This window comes from Ursus americanus, chromosome 26, assembly GCF_024610735.1.
Source record: "Ursus americanus isolate L20-20 chromosome 26, mUrsAme1.1.p, whole genome shotgun sequence".
NCBI lineage: Eukaryota > Metazoa > Chordata > Mammalia > Carnivora > Ursidae > Ursus > Ursus americanus.
Window position 1 is genome coordinate 11,398,826 of NC_142152.1, and position 21,552 is coordinate 11,420,377.

General features: G+C 50.4%; 1 protein-coding gene across 10 annotated transcripts in view; it reads left to right on the forward strand.

Annotated features, from left to right (window-relative positions):
• Window positions 1-21,552, forward strand: part of PLEKHG3 (pleckstrin homology and RhoGEF domain containing G3) — a 40,686-nt gene that overhangs the window by 2,332 nt on the left and 16,802 nt on the right. The window lies entirely within an intron of this gene.

Consider the following 21,552-nt stretch of genomic DNA (forward strand, 5'->3'; position numbering starts at 1 on the left):
GGCTGGAGGGGAAAAGGGACTGTGTTCCAGACGCGTGGCTTGCCCCTTCACCTCCACCCCCTCTCAGAACCTTGTGAAGGCTCTGGCTCCAAGCCTAGAGGGGTCGCCACAAGCCCAGGCTGGGGCGCTGACTCTGGAGGGTTAATTGTGGATCCGTCTAGTTATTCTCTGTTGTGTTGGGGGTTGAGGGAACTCTGGGCTTTGGGAGGCTGTTGCCTTTGCAGCTGCACCGAGGCCCTCTTCAGCTCCTCATTTGCCTCCCCGGCCCCCCCAGGCTGCCCCTCTGGCCCAGGCCTCTGCTCTGTGCCGGCCCGCTGGCCAGCTGCATGTCCATAGGCCTTTGTTCCAGGGCTGCCTGCCCACCCTCCCCAGCAGAAGCCCTCAGGCTGGAGCCTTGGCAGCTGGAAGTCACTACTGTGCGGGAAGGCTCCACTGGAATCCACAGGGGACCTGGCAGACCCTCATTTCCTCCTGTTGGGCTCCTCTTAGGGCCCCTAACTTGCTCCTGGCCACACACACTCTTTTCTCATCTCTCCTTCCCCGGACTGGATGGATCGTCCTTCTTTTTTTCTTCCTACAGTTAGGCTTCTTAGTTCTGTGTCTAAGTATTCGTTCATTCAACGTTTATTTGGCGCCTACTGTATATGAATATAGATGCAGTGGACAAAATACACAAATATTGACCTGGAACTGACTTGTAGTGGGGGGAGCTGACAGTGAGCAAGATAGAAAGTGAAATAGAAAGCATGTCAGTTAAAAAAAAAAAAAAAAAAAAAAAGGCAAGCCTGTCAGTGATAAGTAGAAACATGTGATAGGGAAGGTGGATGTGTGTTGCCACAGAGAGGGTGAGATGGCATTTTAGATGGGGTGGCCTGGGAAGCCTCCTGAGCAAGGGATATGGGAGATAATGCCTGAGAGAAGAATTTCCCTTCATCTCTTACCGCCTTTGCTTGAATCCCAGTTGGAGCAACCCACTTTGGGATTGAGGGACAGGGTTTGGAACTGGGTGCACCTGGGGTCAGATCCCAGCTTTCCAGCTTGCTAGCCCATGGTGCTAAACTGCTCTGAGCCTGTTTCTCACCTGTAAAATGGAGTTAGTCATCATACCTACCACTTACGGTATTGTGTGAGAATGAACAATGAGAATGTGTGTTAAATGCTCAGCAGAGCCCACGGAGGTGTTCAGTAAGTGATAGTTGTATTATTTCTGCAGCCAGATTGTGCGGGGTGGGGGAGGGTAGCCCAGGATATATCATGCCATTGCTAAGGACTCTGGATAAAAGGCTTTGCATTTCCAGTGTTGGGCAGAGATGGGGAATTGGAGGCACATAAAAACAGAAACCTTAGGTACTGCAGACTTTCTAGTTAGTGAGACTTTTCTACCCTATCCTAGATTTCCGATGGTTGGGCTGAGGACATAGGACTCCCAGGTGTGTGCTGCCTCTCCCCCGGGACATGGTGACCGGGGGCAGCCCTGGCCTTCCCTTGCTCTGGAATTTCCCTAGCTTCTAACCAACCATGATGAATCACAGCATGGTCCCTGGCCTCTCCACCTGGCCTCACAGCTGGGAAGGCTATCTGCCCCTCTCCTAGCCTCCTGTAGATAAGTTAGGTTCAGAGAGGGAGGGAAGAAGGGGTGGGGGAGATGAGGGAGAAGGAGGGGAGGGCTGGGCAGATTGCATAGGTGGCAAGAGGATTCTTGCAGAGCCTTATCTCGGGTTCTGGCTGGACTCTAGCGGCTCAGCTTCGCGCTGTGTCCTCCCAGCCAGGCTGTGGACTCTTCTCTCAGCTGGAACCACAGACCTCAAAGGGAGGGGCCTGCTCGAAGACTGCTGTCAAAGCTGTGGTGAGTGGTTTCCTGGGGGCCCTGCCCTGGCTCAGGAAGCAGGGATGGGCTGTGGAGGGTGAGGCCCAGGGAAGTGGTCATCAGCCAGACCACACCCCCTGAGGGCCCCGGTGGTGCACGCAGGACAGCCAGGCAGGCCCTGTGGTGAAGGAACTTTCTGCGCCTGCCAATCGGTGCCTAGAGACTGCATAAAGCTAGTTACAATCTGGCCTCAGAGGAAGTTGCAGAGATGGCCCTGAATAGCCCCAGGCATTTTTGGTTTTGGGTGACCTTAGAGGAGGAGAACTGGGCAGGGTCGCCTACCCCGTGATTAGAAGGTGGTGCACCTGGAGACACTCGGCAGTCCCTCTGGGAGTTAGCTGTCAGCAATGATGGCTGGTCTTGTTAACTGGGTCTCTGCTCTGTGCTCCTTTTGATGAGAAGCTCTCTGAGGCAGGAACTGTGCTGGATTCATCTTTGTTCCTGTGTAGCACAGAGAACAGTATGAAGTGTAATCAGCAGGGTGTGAGGAGCTTGTGCGGAGGTCCTGGCCTGAGAGTAATCTGGGCTTGGTGGTCTCATTGGCTCCAGTTTTTATTCCTTGGGAGCTGCGGGGAGAAGGCTGTGGTGGGGGTGAGGCCCCACCTGGGTGGGCTGTTGCCATCTGGGAACGCAGGCAAAGGGAGAGCCAGGCTTTGTGCAGTTCTCTGGCTGGCCTTTGGGGAGGGATCTCTGGTTTAAGCTCAGGCAGTGGATTTTTAAGTTTCCTGCTGAGCAGATTGTGTGGCTGGACACAGGACCTGCACAAGGTTCTGATGCGCTCAGGCAGCCTTTTGGAAAACCCGGTTTGGGAGTCCTCGTAGTTACTGATTATTACTGGGGTCTGACTGTGAATGCAGGGAGAGATGCAGGATGAGTGAAGTCTAGTTCTTACTGCGGTAACAGGATCTCAAGAGGAGAGATGGGTTCTACAGGTACTGGAAGCTCTTAAAAACTCACATCCTATACTCTCCAGGCTACAATACTGTGTGTGTACGTGTGTGTGTGTGTGTGTGTATACATTGGAGGTTCTTGAGCAATAGTTGACAAGTGCTTGTTGACAGGAAAGGGGAACCAGTATTCACGCAGCCTCTGTCTGCCCTGCACATTGCTACATCCCCAGTGCTTGCTGTGTCGTAGGGTTCCAATAAATATTTTTTTAAAGATTTTATTTATTTGAGAAAGAGAGAGAGCTCCCACATGAGTGGGGGGAAGGGCAAAGGGAGAGGGAGAAGCAGACTCCCTGCTGAGCAGAGAGCCTGTTGTTGGGGGGGTCTATCGCCCCCCCCCCATCATCATGACCCCAACCGAAGGCAGGCGCTTAACTGACTGAGCCACCCTGGCGCCCCTCCAATAAATATTTTTTGTGTAAGTGAAACCCTACCGTATGGTGAAATCTTAAGAATTAAAGAGATTTTCACACTCTTCACAAATGCTCTCTTCCTTTCTAAAGGTGTCTAGGATAGTTAGGAGAGTTAACCTGTGGTCGGCTGCTGTGGCAGAGGGGCAGGCCGCTCTGTATTCCTGCAGCCTGGAAAGCGCAAGGCTGCCCGGGTCACTGGGTCCAGTCCCGCCAGGTGCGCTGCGGGCTCTGCCCCCATGCAGGTTGGGCCCAGAGCCAACAGGGGGGTGTGCTTGTAGTTTTGAGTATAGTTCATCCCATACTAGGTGCCGTAATACGCCACGGAAGGCAGTGGTGGGGGTCACCTCTTTCATGTTCTTCCTGACCTGTCCCCTCTGCAGCCTCGCTTACCCGCATCAGCCAGCCAGCCCCAGATCAGCCAGGACGCAAGTTCCTACGGTATTTTTCACCCTTGCGCCTTCAGACTCGGTTTAACTCCTATATGTGCTGCCGTCCTCCTTCCGAGCCAGCAGCTGAAAGGGAGCAGCAGAGGAAACACGGTAAAGAGATGAGCGCAGAGAGGGAAATGCCCACGAGGAGCTGAGAGCTGGCAGGAAGAGTGGACAGAGGTCGGACCAGGAGGAGGGGCTGGCGCTGGCGGAAGCCGGGGTCTCTTATTTAGGACGGATGACCTGGCACACCTTGGCCCTCGGGGGGGATTATCATTTTGATAATTGATGCTTTGCTGTAATTGTGACCTTGAGTCATCCAGACAAGGTTGAATTATGCTCCCTTGACTGTTTAGGAAGGCATGCAAGGAAGTGCTTACCGTATTTTTTTAAAAGATTCCCAACCAGATGGACGAAAAGTTTCAAAAACGTTCATACTTAGGTAATAGTATCACTACTCCTCTCAGGCCAAGTAAGTGGTGTTACCCCCAGCCACAGAGAAGGAAGTGTAGTCCACGCAAGGTTGGAAATTTGTCCAGGATCACTCCCCAAGACTTGGCAGGAATGTGATTTGAACTTTTGAATGACCCCGGGTCGCAGGCGCTCAGCTTTACCCAAGACTGTTTCAAAACTCTCTTAAAAATGTGGCTTTCTGGACAGCTGTCTCCACGGGGAGTCCAACCAGTGCAGTTTTCATGTGTTACGGGACAGCAGAGACAGGGCCAGCCCTAATCCAGCTCCACCCCGGTAGATTGCCAGTTCGCCCAAAGGGCACTTGCCTTCGTAGAAACGAGAATGCTTTCAGTCCCGTTCCGTTTTAAGCATCTCCCTGGGTGCCACACGGTGCTTTCGGAGGCCAGAAAATGACAGGGAGGAGCTGCAGCGTTAGACAGCCCAGGCCTTTTTCCATCAGGAGCTGTGTTCCTTCGTTTGGTTATGGTAGCTGCTGAAAGGTGCTTCGGTGTGTAGCCTCGGTGCTGGTTGCCCCAGTCTCCGGGAGGCTGGGGCCCACCCCTGCCTAGGAACCCCCGCCCGGGTTCCCGTGCCCACCATCCTGACCTGGCAAATGGTAATCCTATCGAATTTGCCTCTCATTTATCAAGAGAGTGAGAATGTTCCACATGCAAGGGAACATGGTTTCTTGGGGAAACCTTTCTTTTCCCTCCCTCCCCAGAAGTGACATTCTCCTGAATATGGTGTTTATTATACCTTTGCATGTTTTTATACTTTTTACTGTTGTCCGTAAGTAAGATATGGTATCATGTTTTAATTTTGATGTATACAACATCATGGTCAGTGTGGTCTTCTTGAACTTGGATTTTTTTTATCCAACATTGTTATCTAGATTTATCCATGTTGATGTGTTTAAATCAACTGGTACATGCTCTCTTCTGCTCTCAAGTTAAAAAAAAATGTGCTATTGCCTTTTTCTTTTTGATTTGTAGGAGTTAAGCTACGTATGTTAACTGATCTTGGGTAGGTTATACTCATTACATAGAACTGTGGGTTATCTTAACTTTATTAATAAGTGTCATTTTTTTCATAAGGAAGTTTTAATTTTAATGTCAGGTTTACCAGTCTTTTGTTTGTACTTTCTCTTGTTCAAGAAATCCTTTCCTACTCTGACTTTTAAAATACATTTGTATATTTTCTTTTAAATTTACGTTTTGCTTCCCATGCTTACATTTTAAATTCACCTGGAATGTATTTTCTTCATATGAGCCTGGATCTTAACTCTGGCTCCAACACTAAAGCCTTATGAGGAGCTTTAAAAAAGAAAGTACTGATGTCTGAGTCTCACTTCAGATCAGACCAATAAAATAAAAATATCTTGGGGTGGGGCCCAGGCATCGTTATGAAACGCTCCAGGTGACTTTTATGTCCAGCCAAAGTAGAGAACCACTCAGCCTTGTAAGATCAAACTGATTTTATTTTTTCTGGAGGAATAGCCAAATTTTCTAGGACCAGTTATTGAATAGTCTGTACTTTTCCCACTGACTGACTCCTTTTTAAGATTTGATTGACTAATTTATAACTTTGAGATGTATTTCACATATCTTAAAATTCATCCATGTAAAGTATTTAGTGGTTTTTAATATATTCACAGAGTCGTGCAGCCATTACCACTATCTAATCCTAAAACATTTTTATCGTCCCCAAAGAAACCCCATACCCTCGGGTGCCTGGGTGGCTCAGCCCTTAAGCGTCTGTCTTCAGCTCAGGTCATGATCCCAGGGGCCTGGGATTGAACCCCGCATTGGGCCTCCTGCTTCTTGAGCCTGCCTCTCCCTTGCCCTCTGCTGCTCCCGCAGCTTGTGCTCTCTGTCAAATAAATAAAAATAAAATCTTAAAAACAAAAACCCAAAAAACTACCTTAAAAAAAAAGAAACCCCATACCCATTAGCAGTCATTTCCCATTCTTTCTATCCCCCATCCCCATGCAACCACAAATCTACTTTCTCTATGTATTTGCCTATTCTGGATATTTCACATAAATGAGTTCATAAATATGCAGTTTATTATGACATCTTTCACTTAGCATGATGTTTTCAAGAGTCATGGGTGTTGTGGAACGTAATCAGACCTTCATTCTTTCTTTTTATTGCCAAATAATCCGTCTTATGGATAAACTGCATTTTGTTTATCTTTTCATCAGTTGATGGGCATTTGAACTGTTTCCACATTTTGGGTATTATGAATAATGGTGCTGTGAACAGTTATGTACAGCTTTTTGTATGGACATTTTTAAGTTCTCTTAGGTATATACCCAGGAGTACATTTGCCTGGCCACATGGGAACTCTAACTTTTTGAGGAACTGCTAAATTGTTTTCCAAATAACCTGCACTATCTTACATTCTTTTTTTTTTTTTTTAAGATTTTATTTATTCGACAGAGATAGAGACAGCCAGCGAGAGAGGGAACACAGGCAGGGGGAGTGGGAGAGGAAGAAGCAGGCTCACAGCAGAGGAGCCTGATGTGGGGCTCGATCCCATAACGCCGGGATCACGCCTTGAGCCGAAGGCAGACGCTTAACCGCTGTGCCACCCAGGCGCCCCATTTTACATTCTTAGCAGCAGTGTGCAAAGGTTCTAATTTCTCCACTCCCCAACTATGTAGGATGTTGAGCATATTTTCATGTGCTTATTGGCCATTCGTATATCCTCTTTAGAGAAATATCTGTTCAAGTCTTTGCCCATTTTTAAATTGAGTTTTATTATTGTTGTCAGAGTTCCTTAGCGTAGTTACAAGTCCATTGTCAGATACATGATTTACAACTATGTTCTCCCATTTGGTGATTTGTCTTTTCACTTTTTTTTTTTTTTTTTACTTTCTTGATAGCGCCCTTTGGTACACTAAAGTTTTTAATTTTGATAAAGTCTAGTTTACTTATTTTGGTGTGTGTGATTTTGATATTTAAGAAACCATTGCTAACCCAAATTCACCAAAATTTACTTCTATGTTTTCTTTTAAAAGTTTTATAGTTTTAGGTCTCACCTTTAGGTCCATGATACATTTTTTTTTTTAAGATTTTATTTATTTATTCAACAGAGATAGAGACAGCCAGTGAGAGAGGGAACACAAGCAGGGGGAGTGAGAGAGGAAGAAGCAGGCTCATAGTAGAGGAACCTGATGTGGGGCTCAATCCCAGAACGCTGGGATCGCGCCCTGAGCCAAAGGCAGATGCTTAAGGGCTGTGCCACCCAGGCGCCCCCCATGATACATTTTGCCTTGGTTTTTGCCTATAGTGTGAACTACATTCATTCATTTGCATGTGAATATCCAGTTGTCTTAGTACCATTTCTTGAAAGTCCGTTCGTTCTTTCTTTTTTTTTTTTTTTAAAGATTTTATTTATTTATTCAACAGAGATAGAGACAGCCAGCGAGAGAGGCATCACAAGCAGGGGGAGGGGGAGAGGAAGAAGCAGACTTCCCTGCTTCCCTGAGCAGGGAGCCCAAGGGGGGGCTCCATCCCAGGACCCTGGGATCATGACTTGAGCCGAAGGCAGATGCTTAACCAACTAAGCCACCCAGGCGCCCTGAAAGTCTGTTCTTTCTCTGTTGAATCATCCTGGTACCCTTGATGAAGAATCAGTTGACTGTAAATGTGAGGTTTTATTTCTGTACTCTCGATTCTATTCTATTAATCTGGATGTCTGCCTTTATGCCAGCACAGCATAGTCTTAGGAAGCATAGCTTCCTAGTTAGTGTTGAAATCAGGAACTGTGAGTCTTCCAACTTTGGTCTTTTGCAAGATTGTTTTGTTTATTCTGGGTCTCTTGCTTTTCCATAGGAATTTTAGGATCTGCTTGTCAGTTTCTGCAAAAAAAACACAAAAAAACACACAAAAAAAACCCAGCTGAGATTTTCACAGAGATCGTGTTGAGCTGGTAGATTGATTTGGGGAATATTGTCAGCTTAACAATGTTAAGGGTTCTGATGCATGAGAACATGAGATGTCTTTCCATTGATTCAAATCTTTAATTCTTTCAGGGGTGTTTTGTGGTTTCCAGTATAGAAGTCTTACACTTCTCTTGTTAAAGATATTCCAGGGGCACCTGGGTGGCTCAGTTGGTTAAGTGTCCACCTTCGGCTCAGGTCATGATCCCAGGGTCCTGGGATAGAACCCTGCATTGTTTCCCTGCTCAGCGGAGAGCCTGCTTCTCCCTCTCCCTCTGCTTACCGCTCCCCCTGCTTGTGTTCTCTCTCTCTGTCCAATAAATAAATTAAAAAAAATTATGAATAAATAAATATATTCCGAAGTATTTTAAGCTTTTTGCTGCTATTATAAATGGTGTTGTTTTGTTTCTTTATTTCATTTTTGGATTGTTCACTGCCAGTGTATAGGAATAAAATTGATTTTTGTGTGTTGATCTTGTAACCTGCTATGTTGCTGAACTCTTTCATTAGTACTAGTAGTTTTATAGTGGATTCCTTAGGGTGGTTTTATAGTGGAATCCTTTTCTGTATAGGGTTTTCTATATACAAGATTATGTCATCTGTGAATAGAGATAGTTTTACTTCTTCCTTTTCAATCTGAATGTCTTTTATTTCTTTTTCTTGCTTAATTGCCCTGGCTAGAACTCTAGTACAGTGTTGAATAGACATGGCATGACATCCTTGTCTTGCTCCTGATCTTAGGGGAAAGGCATTCAGTCTTTCTTCATTAAGTATGAAGTACCAATAGGTTTTTTGTAGATGCTTTTTATAAGGATGGGGATGTTCCCCTCTATTCCTAGTTTGTGGAAGTGTTTTTATTATGGAAGGGCATTAAGTTTTGTCAAATGTTTCTTCTGGGTCTACTGAGATTATCAGGTGGTTTTGTACTTCATTAATATCCATATGGTCATAGTGTATACTCCTTTTTATGTATTACTGGTTTCTATTAGTATTTTGCTGGGGATTTTTTGCATCTTTATTAGGGATTTTAGACTGTAGCTTTCTTTTCTTGTGATGTCTGGTTTTGATATCAGGGCAATATGGCCTCATAGAATGAGTTGGGAAGTATTCCTTCCTCTTCTATTTTTGGAAGAGTTTGTAAAGAATTGGTATTAATTCCTTTAAGTATTTGGTAGAATTCACTAGTGGGGCCATCTAGTCCTGGGCTTTTCTTTATTGGAAAATTTATTTATTTATTTTAAGATTTATTTATTTGAGAGAGAGTGGGGGCAGGGGCAGAGGGAGAGGGTGTTCAGGTAGACTCCCTACTGAGCATGGAGCTGTACATGGGCTGGATCCCATGACCCATGAGATCATGACCTGAGCCGAAACCAAGAGTCAGATGCTCAACTGTCTGAGCCACCCAGGTGTCCAGATTTTTCTTTTCTTTTAGCTCTTGGAGTACCAGTTTGTTCCATCTTGTAATGGCTTATTTTGTTGTGTGGTTAGTAATGTTTATACTCAGCTCCTCTTCAGTGGGTGCGGAGAGTGGGATGCTGAAAAGTAAGATACTTTGGAAGGCTGCACTTACTGGTGGTGATGAGGTCTAGGACATATGAAATGTGTGGGTGGGTGGCTGAGGTGGAGTGGAGGAAAGGATTGTTGGAAGGCTCTTCCCCCAGAACTTTGCATGTCTGCCTGCTTCTTAAATAGGATTGTGCTCAAGAGTCCCTTCCTCGGAGCCTTCCCGGGCCTCTTGACCAAATAACATCCCCATCCCCCACTTTTTTTTTATTTTAAGAATTAATTAATTAATTAATTTTTGAGAGAGAAAGAGAGAGTGCACGTTCCCGAGCATGCCCAAGCAGGGTCAGAGGGAGAGGGATAAGCAATCCCTGCTGAGCAGGGAGCCAGGCTCAGGACTCCATCCCAGGACCCTGAGATCATAACCTGAGCTGAGGGCAGGTGCTTAACCGACTGAGCCATCCAGACGCTCCTCCCCTTTTTAAAAAAGATTTATTTTTATTTATTTGAGAGAGAGTGCCTCACTCTTTTCCCTGCTTTATCTTCTTTATGACACTTACCACTATCCAGAAATATATTAGCCATTTGTCTACCTTTTGTGTCCTTCCTTCCTGGAGGGTAAGCTTCTGATAGCAAGGATTTGTCTTCTGTATTGCTGTGTTCTCACGACCTGGGACATGGTTTATACTGCCAATAAATGTTAGCGGGTTTGAGTAATCCTGTTTTCAGAAGGAAGTCCTCTAAGCCTCGATTCTGCAGCTTTCAGCTGGGCTGGGTCTGACCAGGCAGCCAAGAAGAGGTGAACAGCTTGGCTCTCCATTCCCAAACCTTTTTCTCCCATAAGAGCTCAGAAAATACCATCGACCCTGTGTGCTTCACTTTGGCCTTTTTCTAGCATGTGTTTGCACAGCTCCCAAAATCAGCAGTAGGCATTTGAGTGTCAGAAGACCTGGAGGCAAAAGGGTACAACAAGATCTGGTTCTTACCTGTAGGAGGCTGTAACTGTGTGAAGAAGTTAGAGCGTTCACAGAAGACACTTCAGGTCCTTGCTCCTCATCAAGCTGCTGTGCAGAGGAGTACCCCTCACTGTGACGGGGTGCAGAAAGGCAGCCTGTGCACTGGTCCGTGGGCCATCTTCAATGGGCACATAAACCATTCCTGGAAGCTTCTAGAAGGGAGTTATAAATTCCCAGGTGACTCCATTTTGCCATCTTTCTGAGGTTGCCCTGTAGCGTAAGAACTTGTTCTGAGCAAAGTGTTGCTTGTAAAACTTAAAGTGCCCGAGGGCATTCATACAAAGTGGGCTGACGGAGTGCCATCTGCATCCCTTAAGGCCCCCCATAGGAGGCAGTGTTGAGGAATGGTGAACTCAAGAAGCAAGGATTCCAGGAAACCCTGGCTTTCCCTCCTACCTCACTGTTCCGGCCTCGGTTAAGTGAACACATGGTTCTGGACCTTGGGGTTGTTGTGAGGAGATTACGTAGAGATTGTGTTCAGCACGAGGCCTGGTGCGCCCGAATAGCATGCTAGTTGGTGTTCCAGTCTGGCATTTTGGGAGCCACTGGTACCTCCGGTTCCTGATCTGTAAAACGGGGATAATAATTCCTGCTCCCACCTGCCCCTTTCCTGTGCTCCTGGCTGTTGTAAGGACAGGGGTTAATATCCTCAGGCTTTGAGGGCCTGGGCTGGGGGAGGAGTCACGTAAATGGAGTATTGTTGTGCTGCTGAATGATCGGGCTTTGTTCAAGTGTCGTCAGTGTTTGACTTCCTACAGTTAGTGTCCCCTTGTGTTTAATTGCCCACGTATTTGCATGTCCTCCGTGGGGCAGTGCTGACCTGCCCAGCTGTGACCTGGGTCCTCACTCAGGGGGCACCTGCTGAATTAGGGTGAGAAGCCTCATTTCCTCCGTCAGGGGCCCCCCAGGCATCAGGAATGAAAGAAATGCAGAAAGCATGACCCACACGCAGAACTGGTTCTGAATAGGACATTGATTGGAGAGGTTTTGCAGGAGGCGGCGGGCACTTTAATTCCCGAGGCTGTTGGTGGCAGCTCGCTGCTCGCCCCAAGCCTGTTAACCGCTGGGCTGCCGGGCCTGGGAGGATGCAGCTCCCAGGCCCCAGGCGGCCCTCTCGGTGCTCTGATGGGAGCCCTTTTGAGGAAGGCGGTAAGGTACCCTGCTGAGGCCAGGCCAGGGGTACGAGGGGGCCTGACAAGTACTCTCAGCTCTGGGCCTCCAGGCTTCTCTGAACTACCCCCCCCCCCCCCGTGAAACCTGGCCAGCCACAGGTTTGGGGGCAAAAGGTAGGTTTCTCCCTTGGGGGTTCAGAAACTGAGGAACACCGTGGTTGCAGGTAAAGGAGAGCTATTGTGTTTGTTGTTGTTGTTTTCCTCCTATCCTGCCCTGGTTTCTTCTAGTGGATTTGTCAGTTGTGGCTGGGTAAGAGCAAGACAGTCCTATGTTCCTTTTTCGAGGAGGCTATAGACGGTTCTGCTGGGGGTTTTCAGAGGGTCTTCTGATTTCTGAACATTCAGAGTTGGGTGGTTTAGAGAAGGGGCCGCTGTTGGAGGGACCCAGCACAAAGGTGCATAGGCACTGGGAAAAGCAGAGTTAATCTCCTACTTCTTCCTGAAGTTTCTTTTTCCCAGAATCCACAGAGGGTGGCTATTTTGGATAAAATCAAGTGGTGGCAGGTCAGCAAGTGAAAGGAAGTTCTCCCCCACGCTGTTTCATCCCGGATGGACACTGCTAGGCAGGGGCTGTGCCCACCACTTCTGGAGCTCTGGGCTGCAGGAGCAGGGAGGTCGGGGAGCAGATTGCCACCCTGACTTGGCTGTGTATTTTACCTTGAAGCAAGGCCTCGCTCTTCCAGGAGCAGGACTGTGCTGCCTGGTCTGTGCTGCTCCACACCACGTGCATCCCCTCCCCCGAGAATCTGGGCTTTGGTGACAGCTGCCCCTCCCGGCTGCCTTCTGCTCTCCTAACCTCTCAGCTCAGGGAGAAGGCTCCTTTCCTCCCACCTGGGAACTGGTTGGATGAGTTTCTTCAGCCTCCCTGGTTGAGGCCCCTTAGAAGGGAAGGTGAGGGACCTGGGGGGTGGAGGCAGGTGCTATGGGGCGGAAAGTGGAGAGGAAAGTGGAGAGGGGCCGTCCTGGGCTCTGGGAGAGGGATCTGTGAGGGGAAGTGTATGAGGCCTTGCTGTCTGAAGGGCCGGCTGCCTTTGAGAGTTGACCCTTGTTGTGGGAGTCTATGAAGTCTGCTTTAGGAAGGAAAATCCACTTTCCTAACTTCACTGGGTCAGGCACCAGGCCCAAGATCAGCATCCAGGGCATTTTTGCTGTAATGCCCAAGAAGTGGGGCAGGCCAGGGTGGTTTGACATATGGTAGCAGTTCACAAAAGGGGGCTGCTCACATCGACGAAAGCACTCTTCTGGGTCTGGATGGTCATGCTTGGAATTAGGAAGTTGCATTTGGGGGAGCCGCCCTGTCGGCAGCCTTGCCCCCTAATTCTAATTTGCTTGGGAGGGAAAGTGAGAATTTGGGGAAGGGGGAAAACCCTCAGGTGAGGAGATGTGTTCTGACCAACCCCCAGCCCAGTAGAGAGCCTTTGGCCTGGAATCCCAATGGGACATTTTCTTCCAGCGAAGCCCCCAGATCTCAGTTGTCTAGAGCCAGTGTTCTCTTCCTGCTTTCAGAAGCGTGGGATTTACATGGAGCTTTGCTTCTTCACCTTTACTTGGATGCTTGCTGCTCCCCCCGCTGCACAAGGGTTGGAATAGGTCTCGTTCTTCTTTCTAGCAGATGCTTTCCTGGGTCATTCTTTCTCCTCCCTGACGCTCTCTGAATAGTCAGCACCTTCTTCTTTCTAGCAGATGCTTTCCTGGGTCATTCTTTCTCCTCCCTGACGCTCTCTGAATAGTCAGCACCTTCTTGGGCCTCTGGATTTTTCCTGAACGCTCTTTGGCTCTATGGACACCTGCTGCCAAAGGCCCACGTCTGGCTTGTGCCGTTTTAGGGCACATTCTCACACCGCATCTCCCAGAATCCTTGAGTCTCGGTAGTTGTCCTTCCAGGCGTGGCTCGGGCGTGTCCTTTCCCACAGAGCCACTGCTGATGCATCCTCCAGTCTGTCCGATTCCTTCCAGCCTGGCCTCTTGCTGCTAGCTGCCCCAGGCCTTTGGAAGATCCAGGACCTTTTGGGACTCAGCTCTCGTATGCTGCTGCCGTTGCCCCTCAGGCCCTCCTGTCTCTTCTTTACTTGGCAAGTACAAGCTTGCTCATCATTCAAGGCTCAGCTGAAGTCTCGCCTCCTTTAGAGCTGCCCAGGGGCCTGAGGTAGCAGCAGCTGCTCCCTCTTCTGTTAGCACGGTTTTGTATTCGTACTTCTGTACAGCACTCAAGGCATTGCCTGGTGGATAATTTGTTGATATGGCTGTTTTTCCTTCTAGAATTCGGTTCCTCAAAGAGAGGGACAATGTCTTGTTCGTTTTAGTATCCCCAGGGCCTAGCATCGTGCCCAGAAGTGTGGAACGAATTGCCAAACTGGACGCAGCCTTGAGCTCCCAGACTGCTCATGACCCCGCTGTCTACCTCCTTTTGTTACTGGGGCACTTGTCTTGCTTCTCCTGAGAGAGGATCAGCTCTGGAGAGAGCGGGCTGTGTGTGTGATTCATCTCTGTCTCCCACAAGGCTCCACAGTGTCTTTGTGCGAAGTGAGTGCTTGAAACTACTTGTCCAGTGAACTCTGCAGCTCACAGCTCAGGCAGGGCAGGGACTGTTCTCCCTAAATGAGAGGGCAGACACTGTGGCACAGATGGCTCCCTGCCTTGCTCCTTTGTCACCTGGCTGCTGCAGAGCAGGGCTGGGGCGGGTTTGGAGCCGTGCTGCCTGGGTCCCGGGGCTCAGTCATACTCATTTTGTCATTTTGTGGCTCTCCCCCCCTCTCTGATATTCCCTGTGATTTAGGAAATGGGGGAGCAGCAAGGCTTTCTGTAGTACCTTAAGTTTTTGTCTCACGTCCTGGTTCTTCACATGTCCACCTTGCAGTTGGATTCTGTTTCTTCTTTAAAACCCAAGGGCCAGTGTCAAGGATAGTTTTTACCCATCACTTATCTGTGCTTTTGCCAGCTTCCATTTCCTGCAGTCCTGTTCCTGCTCGGGGCTGTTGTCCTCTGTCGCTCTGCTCCTCTTTAGCTCCCACCAGGACACGTCGTCTTTCCCTGTGGAGCGCAGAGTAATGTGTCCTGCCTGCCGCAGCGGCGACCTCTGACTCACGGAGGCTTCATCTTCTGCTTTGCCCTTCGGTTGGGCACGGATAGCAGACTGTTTGCATTTCCAGCTGAATCGCTTGATATGTTCCCGTGTGAGATCATGGTTCGACTCCACGTCGGGATTGTACACGAGGAATGGTCGGTGGGGGAGGATTGGGTCATGCCGGTTCACCAAGTGGAGCTTTTATCTTTATCATTAATGAGAGATGTGGGTAAACATTTTAGGCACAAATAGAAAAAAAAATCTGTTGTCCCAGTGCTTGTGGAGCAAATAATAACTTATCCGTCCTTGTCCTCCCACCCCTGACCGTGGGCTTACCGTGCAGCTCATGTTGTTCACGTCACTCTGTCGCCGCTCGCTCGGTGTTGGACACCAGTCAGGTGGGGGCTTTTGTTCTCCTTTTGCAGAGAAGGAACGTGAAGCGTGGTGAGGTCAGGTGGCTTGTCCGAGGCCACATGGGGCCAGTGAAGTGGGTCGCTGGGTGTTAGACCGGATCTGCCCGGCCCCAGAGCCTGTGGATCCATTGAGGGCATGCAGCCTCTGCTCCTTGGCCTCGCGTGCACACGTGTGTGTGCCTGTTCTCTCCTTCTCTGCTGGGGACTCGGGGACCTCATAGGACCCCTCTGTTCCCACTTGCTTCCTGCTGACATTCTCCAGTGCCTTTGGCCGTGACGCAACTGGCAAATGCTGCAACTGCTGAAGGTGTGGCCCTGTTTCCTCCCCGCCCCCACCCCAGCCTGGACGCTGCAAAACCAGCAGCCCCTGCCCCCGAGGTGGGGACGACAGGATGGCTGATTTGCAGGGCGAGGTACCTGAAGTTTGCTGGTAAGGAGTGGAGGTCTGTGAGCCGTTCTGGCCTCGTGATGAGAGAGGTGGGGCCTCTAGGAAACAAACACTGAATCTGTCCGTGATTTCTAGCCCGGGCTTTAGCTGCTCCATCTTCTGGGGACATTGTGTCATTTCCTGGCAAGCTGTGCTGGGAGCCACATTGACCTACCCTGGCTGTGAGCGATAGCAATTTCTGATCAACAGCAGTCGCTCTCATTTGCCTTTAGTATGTATGTCTCTGAAACTTCCTGGTAGACAGCTTTACCTGGGCTGTTTGTAGGGGGACCGCTCTTCTCCAAATTCTAAAGTAGTTCCTTGGCCAATTTTCCCTGCCTCTCAGCTTCTTGTGGCTGGTCATTTGATATGTGGCATGATGGCAAGGCGGCTATGCCGTTGCTCTAGTCCCTTATCTGGGGCTAAAGTAGGACGGGATTGCTAGGGTGAGTGAGCAGTCCCTGCTCCTGGGTCCCCCTTGGCAGATTGGAAACTTGCTGGTAGTGACTAATGTGGAAACTCCTTAGTCTTGGAGGAACTGGCTCAGCCCTTGGCTTTGCCCCCGTTTCTCTTTCGCCTGACTCTGGAACTGGTGAGAGGCGCAGCAGCACGGTCCCGCAGACCTTCCACAGGAGTTACTGAGCACCTGGTGGCACATTGCTCTCTGGGGGTGACAGAAGGGCACCGGAAAGAAAGCAGGCCCAGCCCCTCTGACTTGTACGGTCTAGTCCAGAAGAAAAACATGCACATATGAACCCCCGAGGACCAGCACTTTAAATGATACTCAAGGTCGCTAGAGTTAAAAGAAGTGTGTGTGTGTGTGTGTGTGTGTGTGTGTGTGTGTGTGTTAGTGTCCTTGTGGCACAAACCCCACAAGTGTAGTGGCTTGAAATAACACAAGTTGATTATCGTACGGTTCTGGAGGTCAGGACTGGATCTGGGTCCACAGGGCTGTGTTCCTTCTGGAGGCTCTGGGGAAGGATTTGTTTTCTCCCCTGTCCCAGCCTCCCGAAGCTGCCAGATCCTTTAGCTGGTGGCCCCTTTTCCTCTATCTGCAAAGCCAGCAGCCTCTTTTCTGTCTGTCCCTCTGCTTTTGTTGTCACACCAAGTTCCAACTCCTTGTGCATCCCTCATGTAAGGACCCTGTGATTACATCAGGCCCAGCCAGGTGACCTAGGGTCATCTCCCCATCTCAAGAGCCTCCACTTGATCGCATCTGCAACGTCTCTTTGGCCCTATGAGACAACATCCGTAGGTTCTTTACATCTGGGCGTGATTAGCATATGCTTATTCTTTGAAGTGGGGGGGGCGAAGTCCTCCGTAGCAGGCGTGTGGGATGCGCTGAAAGTGGTAGAGGAGGCCTTTCTGAAGGAGGTGATCTGACCGAATTTGTGTAGGGAGAGAGGGTCTGGGACACATTCCAGGTGTGAGAAACCACATGAGCAAATGTTGGGGCTGTGGGGTGGTGGCAACAGTGAGGTGAGGGCCAGTGGTCCTCCCACTGAGACAGGATGCCAGCGGCTTTCCTTCGCTTCCAAGGCCAGGCTGAGGAAGATTTCTGGACTTCAGTCTGTAGGCCAAGACTTCCTCCCAGAATTCAGGTGGGAGGGCTCCACTGGCAGTGGCCACGATCCCATCCTTTCCCAGCAGCTGAAGTCCTGCTTCAAAGACCCAGCCACACTTGGTGGCCTCTGCTGTTCTGGGGTGGTGGGAAAAAGAATTGACGAGGGACTATAAATTCATGAGGGGAAATGAGTTTGAGCCAGCTGGCCTGGGTTTGTGGCCCAGAAGCCCCGATCACACTGTTTGCACAGCCTCTGTGACAGTCACGTTGCTCACGTTGAACACATCGAACACAGTCGCTCCCCAGGGAGCCTTCCCTTGTCCTTTCTTAGGGTGCTTAGAGCCCCTGCGTCTCCAGGGAGGACTGGGAGGAGCCCGAGTGAGGAAGCTGCTCCAGAAAGGGGCAAGGAGCCAACCCCCTCAGGGATCTTCCTGTCCTCTGGAAAGCCTCTAGGGCTGTGGTGAAAGGTGTCCTCCCACTGGTGTGGCTGAGGGGGAGCGGCAAGAAGAGACAGGCAAGAGCGGGGCGTGGGGCGGCGCTGAGCTGTGGGTGACGGCACCCCTGAGCGAGCTCAGCACCCCGTGTCCGATCACCCGTTCACCTGGCGGTGCTCGTCTGGAGAGGCTGTAGCTCTTCTCTGTTGCTTCCTTCTGGTACCCTCTCTGAGTTGTTCCTGACAGGGGCCCTGGGCCGATCGTTCTGGGGAGGGTCAAAGGGGCTGGCTGCCCAGGGTGGGAGAGCCTTCGGGATGTGTAGGAGGTGTAGTTGAGAGAGGAAAGAAGCCCCTGGGGAGGTGCGCAGGGCTGGCGGATGTTGGCAGTTGCCTTTAGGAGAGCCCCCTGCTCCTTCCCCTCCCGCCTCGGGGACAGGTGTGTCGGGCTTCCGCTTCTTGGGTGTGGGGTGAGGAGCGGAAGGTGAAAGGATGACATCAGCCTCCTCCACACCTGGAGCCAGCCTCTCTGAAGCAAACTGTTTTCTGGGGCGTCTCCAGAGCTGGCCTGCACAGAGGGTTGTCCAGCAAGAGCCCCCCTCCCTCTCCTGCCTTCTCCTCAGCAGCCTGCTGGCGGGGGGCGGGGGGGGGGTAGGGTCAGAAGGGAATGCGCTGAGTCCTGGGGATTCCCCAGGACCAGAAAAGGAGAGGTTCTCCAGAAGGTTCCAGGTGAGTGACCCTGTGGGACTATCTTTTCTTTCTTTCCTTTTTCTTTCTTTCTTTTTTTTTTTTAAATAGGCTCCACACTGGGCATGGAGCCCAGCACGGGGCTTAAACTCATGACCCTGAGATGAAGAGTTGGCCTTTTAACCAACTGAGCCACTCAGGCATCCCTGGGACCATCTTTTCTGAAGTTGGGGGTGGGGGAGCGGGGTCCTCCCTCAGTGACCAGAGGCCTAAGGATAGGGCATGGGGGCTAATTATGGGTTTTGTCATTTTTTACCTGTTGGAGGCAGGGGTATGGGTTAGGTTTGGGACATGGTGCTGAGGCCTAGTGAGGAGAAAAAGCATGTGCGACTTGACCCGAGTCAGCTGTGCTGGGAATCCAAGGGGCCTGCTGCAGCCTGCCTCTCTGCCTGGGGACATTGGGGGAAGGTCCTCAGAAGGGAGGGCCGATAACCTAGGAGGTGTGGGCAGAGGAAGGGTGTGGATTGTGTTTAAATTTAGAGAGAGTTTAAAAAAAAAAAGGAGGGGTGCCTGGGTGGCACAGCGGTTAAGCATCTGCCTTCGGCTCAGGGCGTGATCCTGGCGTTCTGGGATCGAGCCCCACATCAGGCTCCTCCACTATGAGCCTGCTTCTTCCTCTCCCACTCCCCCTGCTTGTGTTCCCTCTCTCGCTGGCTGTCTCTCTCTCTGTTGAATAAATAAATAAAATCTTTAAAAAAAAAATAAAAAAAAGGAAACATTCCTCTCCTGTCTCCCCCTACCCACCCCTTTAAAGATGTGTGTCTGAGCCACTTCTTAGGTCCATCAAAAAGAAAGGCTTGGGAGACCTTCACAGGTGTGGGACTGGAGATACGGAGTTTTCTAGAAGACTGATTCTCTGATTAATGATTGGACTGACTCATGTTGAGAGATGGAAGAGGTCATGGCTGGGGGAGACTTAGGGAAACTGGAGACTGGGTGCGGTAGGAGGAGGTGGGCGTGGGCATCTGGCTTGGGGGTTTGGCTGCTCTCTGCCTGTCTCCTTTAGGCTCCCACTTCCCCAGCCAGGTTGTGTCTTCCGCATGAGTTTGAAGACCTGAGTGCTAATCTTGGCTTTGAGGTGAACCTTGCAATTTGGGGTGATACTCAGTGAAGAGGAAGGAAAGGTCGCCTCTGGCCCGGGACAGGTGGGCAGGCACTGGTGCCGTCTCTTTGGGAGTCTGAACTACACACACAGTAATGGTTGGGCTCAGGCTTTTAGGACCAGAACGCATTCAGACTGAGTGTGATGGCTCTACTAACAGCCCCCCTGGACTCTGCCTTGTTTGTTCTCACTGCCCCACATGCTTGTCATCCTCTCTTTGTGGGTCTCTGCACTTTTCCAGCAAGCCTCCTGTCCTAGAGAGCTTGTGGTCCTGGGTCTCCTGGTCCCTGCAGCGCATGTCTCATGCAAGGAATTATAGTCAGAGCCTGGTGACCTCTGTGACCTCATACTTTTTCCTTTTTCCATGACCTGCGATCCTTTGACCTGGAATCTGTATTTTACCATGTTGTTCCAACAGGACGATAAATGGCCGGAGGTCACAGAGCAGCAGGTCTAGAAAGTAGGTGTAAGGAATCTTCACTTTCATTCCTTTGCCTCCACGGCCTTTGTAGGGTAAATGAAGCGCCATGTTGAAAGCCGTGATCTTTCAAGACTTAATAAGTCCCCCACGGCTTAGGCTGAGGCCAAGCCATAGCATCCAGGCCTGTGACTAATCCGTTTGCCTGTGGCCCTGGCTCGTGTGAAATCCATTAGGGAGACAACAGGCAGGGGCAGGGGAGCGGGAACACTGGAGCCTTCCTGCCCGAGTACACGTCCGGACTCTGCCACATGTTACTTCTGTGGCCTCAAGTTTCTGTATCTGAAATGGGGGCAGTAATGGTACTGAGTTCATAGAGCTGTTAGGAGGTGAAAGTGGCTTGCTGTGTCCTGGCACTTGGAATGCTTCAGTGCTTGGCTGGTGTGCTTCGTGTGGGCCGCAGGGGGACTGCTGGGCGCGGGCGCGGCTTTGGCAACGTGAATTTGCTTTGCGGGGAGATGGCCGCATTGCACCAGAGGAAATTTCTCCAAAGAGAAAAGATGCTTTCATTTCGTTTCTGGGTTCATAGGGCAATGGGGTCCCCAAAGAGTGACCCTGAGAAGGCCCCCCTGAGAGTGTGTGTGAGGGTGGAGGGGGGCTGTGGCTAATCTTTTACTTTAAAACTGACCTGGCCAGCTGTGAAATCCGTCTGGGACTTGGGCCTTTGCCATTTAGCATCCCCGTAGGGGCTGGCTGACCCCAGGTTTGATCTGGGAAAGGTCTTAGGTCATAAGTTTCTGCCCCGTTGTTCCAGCTGCGACTGGCGGGCCGGGGCGGGGTGGGGGGGGGGCTGACTGCATTGGGCTTTGAAGGACACCAGAGTCCCATAGGGCTGGGGGTTAAAGACTGGGCGGGGTTGGGATCTTCTTCTTCGTGCTGAAATGACACAGCCTTACCCTGTGGGCTGGTTCTGTGGAAAGGCCCAGCTGGTTAACTTTAAAGGCTCTTTTGAGGAGGGAGGAAGAAGCAGCAGTGCTGCATTTCCCTCAGAGTTTCACCGAGATGAGCCTGTCCATTCTCCTCTGTTGGACCTGGGAGGGGGGAGAAGGCAGGAATGGCTTTCGCGCTGCCACTCTGTCCTTATCTGCAGAATGAGAGGCTCCCGGGGATCCCCAGAGAGGTGACACTCCTCCCCGTGCCCAGGCTGCGACCGGCAGTGGCACAGTGCTATGCTGGAGAGGCTTCTCACTGGGCTCTTGACTTCTAGCTCGGTACACTCACCGGTTTGTTCGCCATCATCCATTTGCCAGATCCCCCCTTAAGGCCGCTGAGCTTAGGGCACTGACGGTCTAGGGCAGGGGATCTCAGACTAGTCACAATCACGCAGGGAGTGGTAGGGGTAAATCCTGGGGTGCTGTAAGAGTATGTGGAAGGGGGCATCCAGGTTTGTTTTCTGGGGAGGTTTCTAGAAGGGGGCTGGCTTCTACTCTGAAACCTGAGGATTGGGTATAAGTGACCGGGTTTGGGGGGTGGTATGGCTTGGAAGATGGGGTGGGTGTGGGGGGCGTGGGAATAATGTCCAGGCAGAGAGAACATTTGCAAAAGCCAGAGCCCAGGAGTGCTGGAGTGATGGCACCTAAAT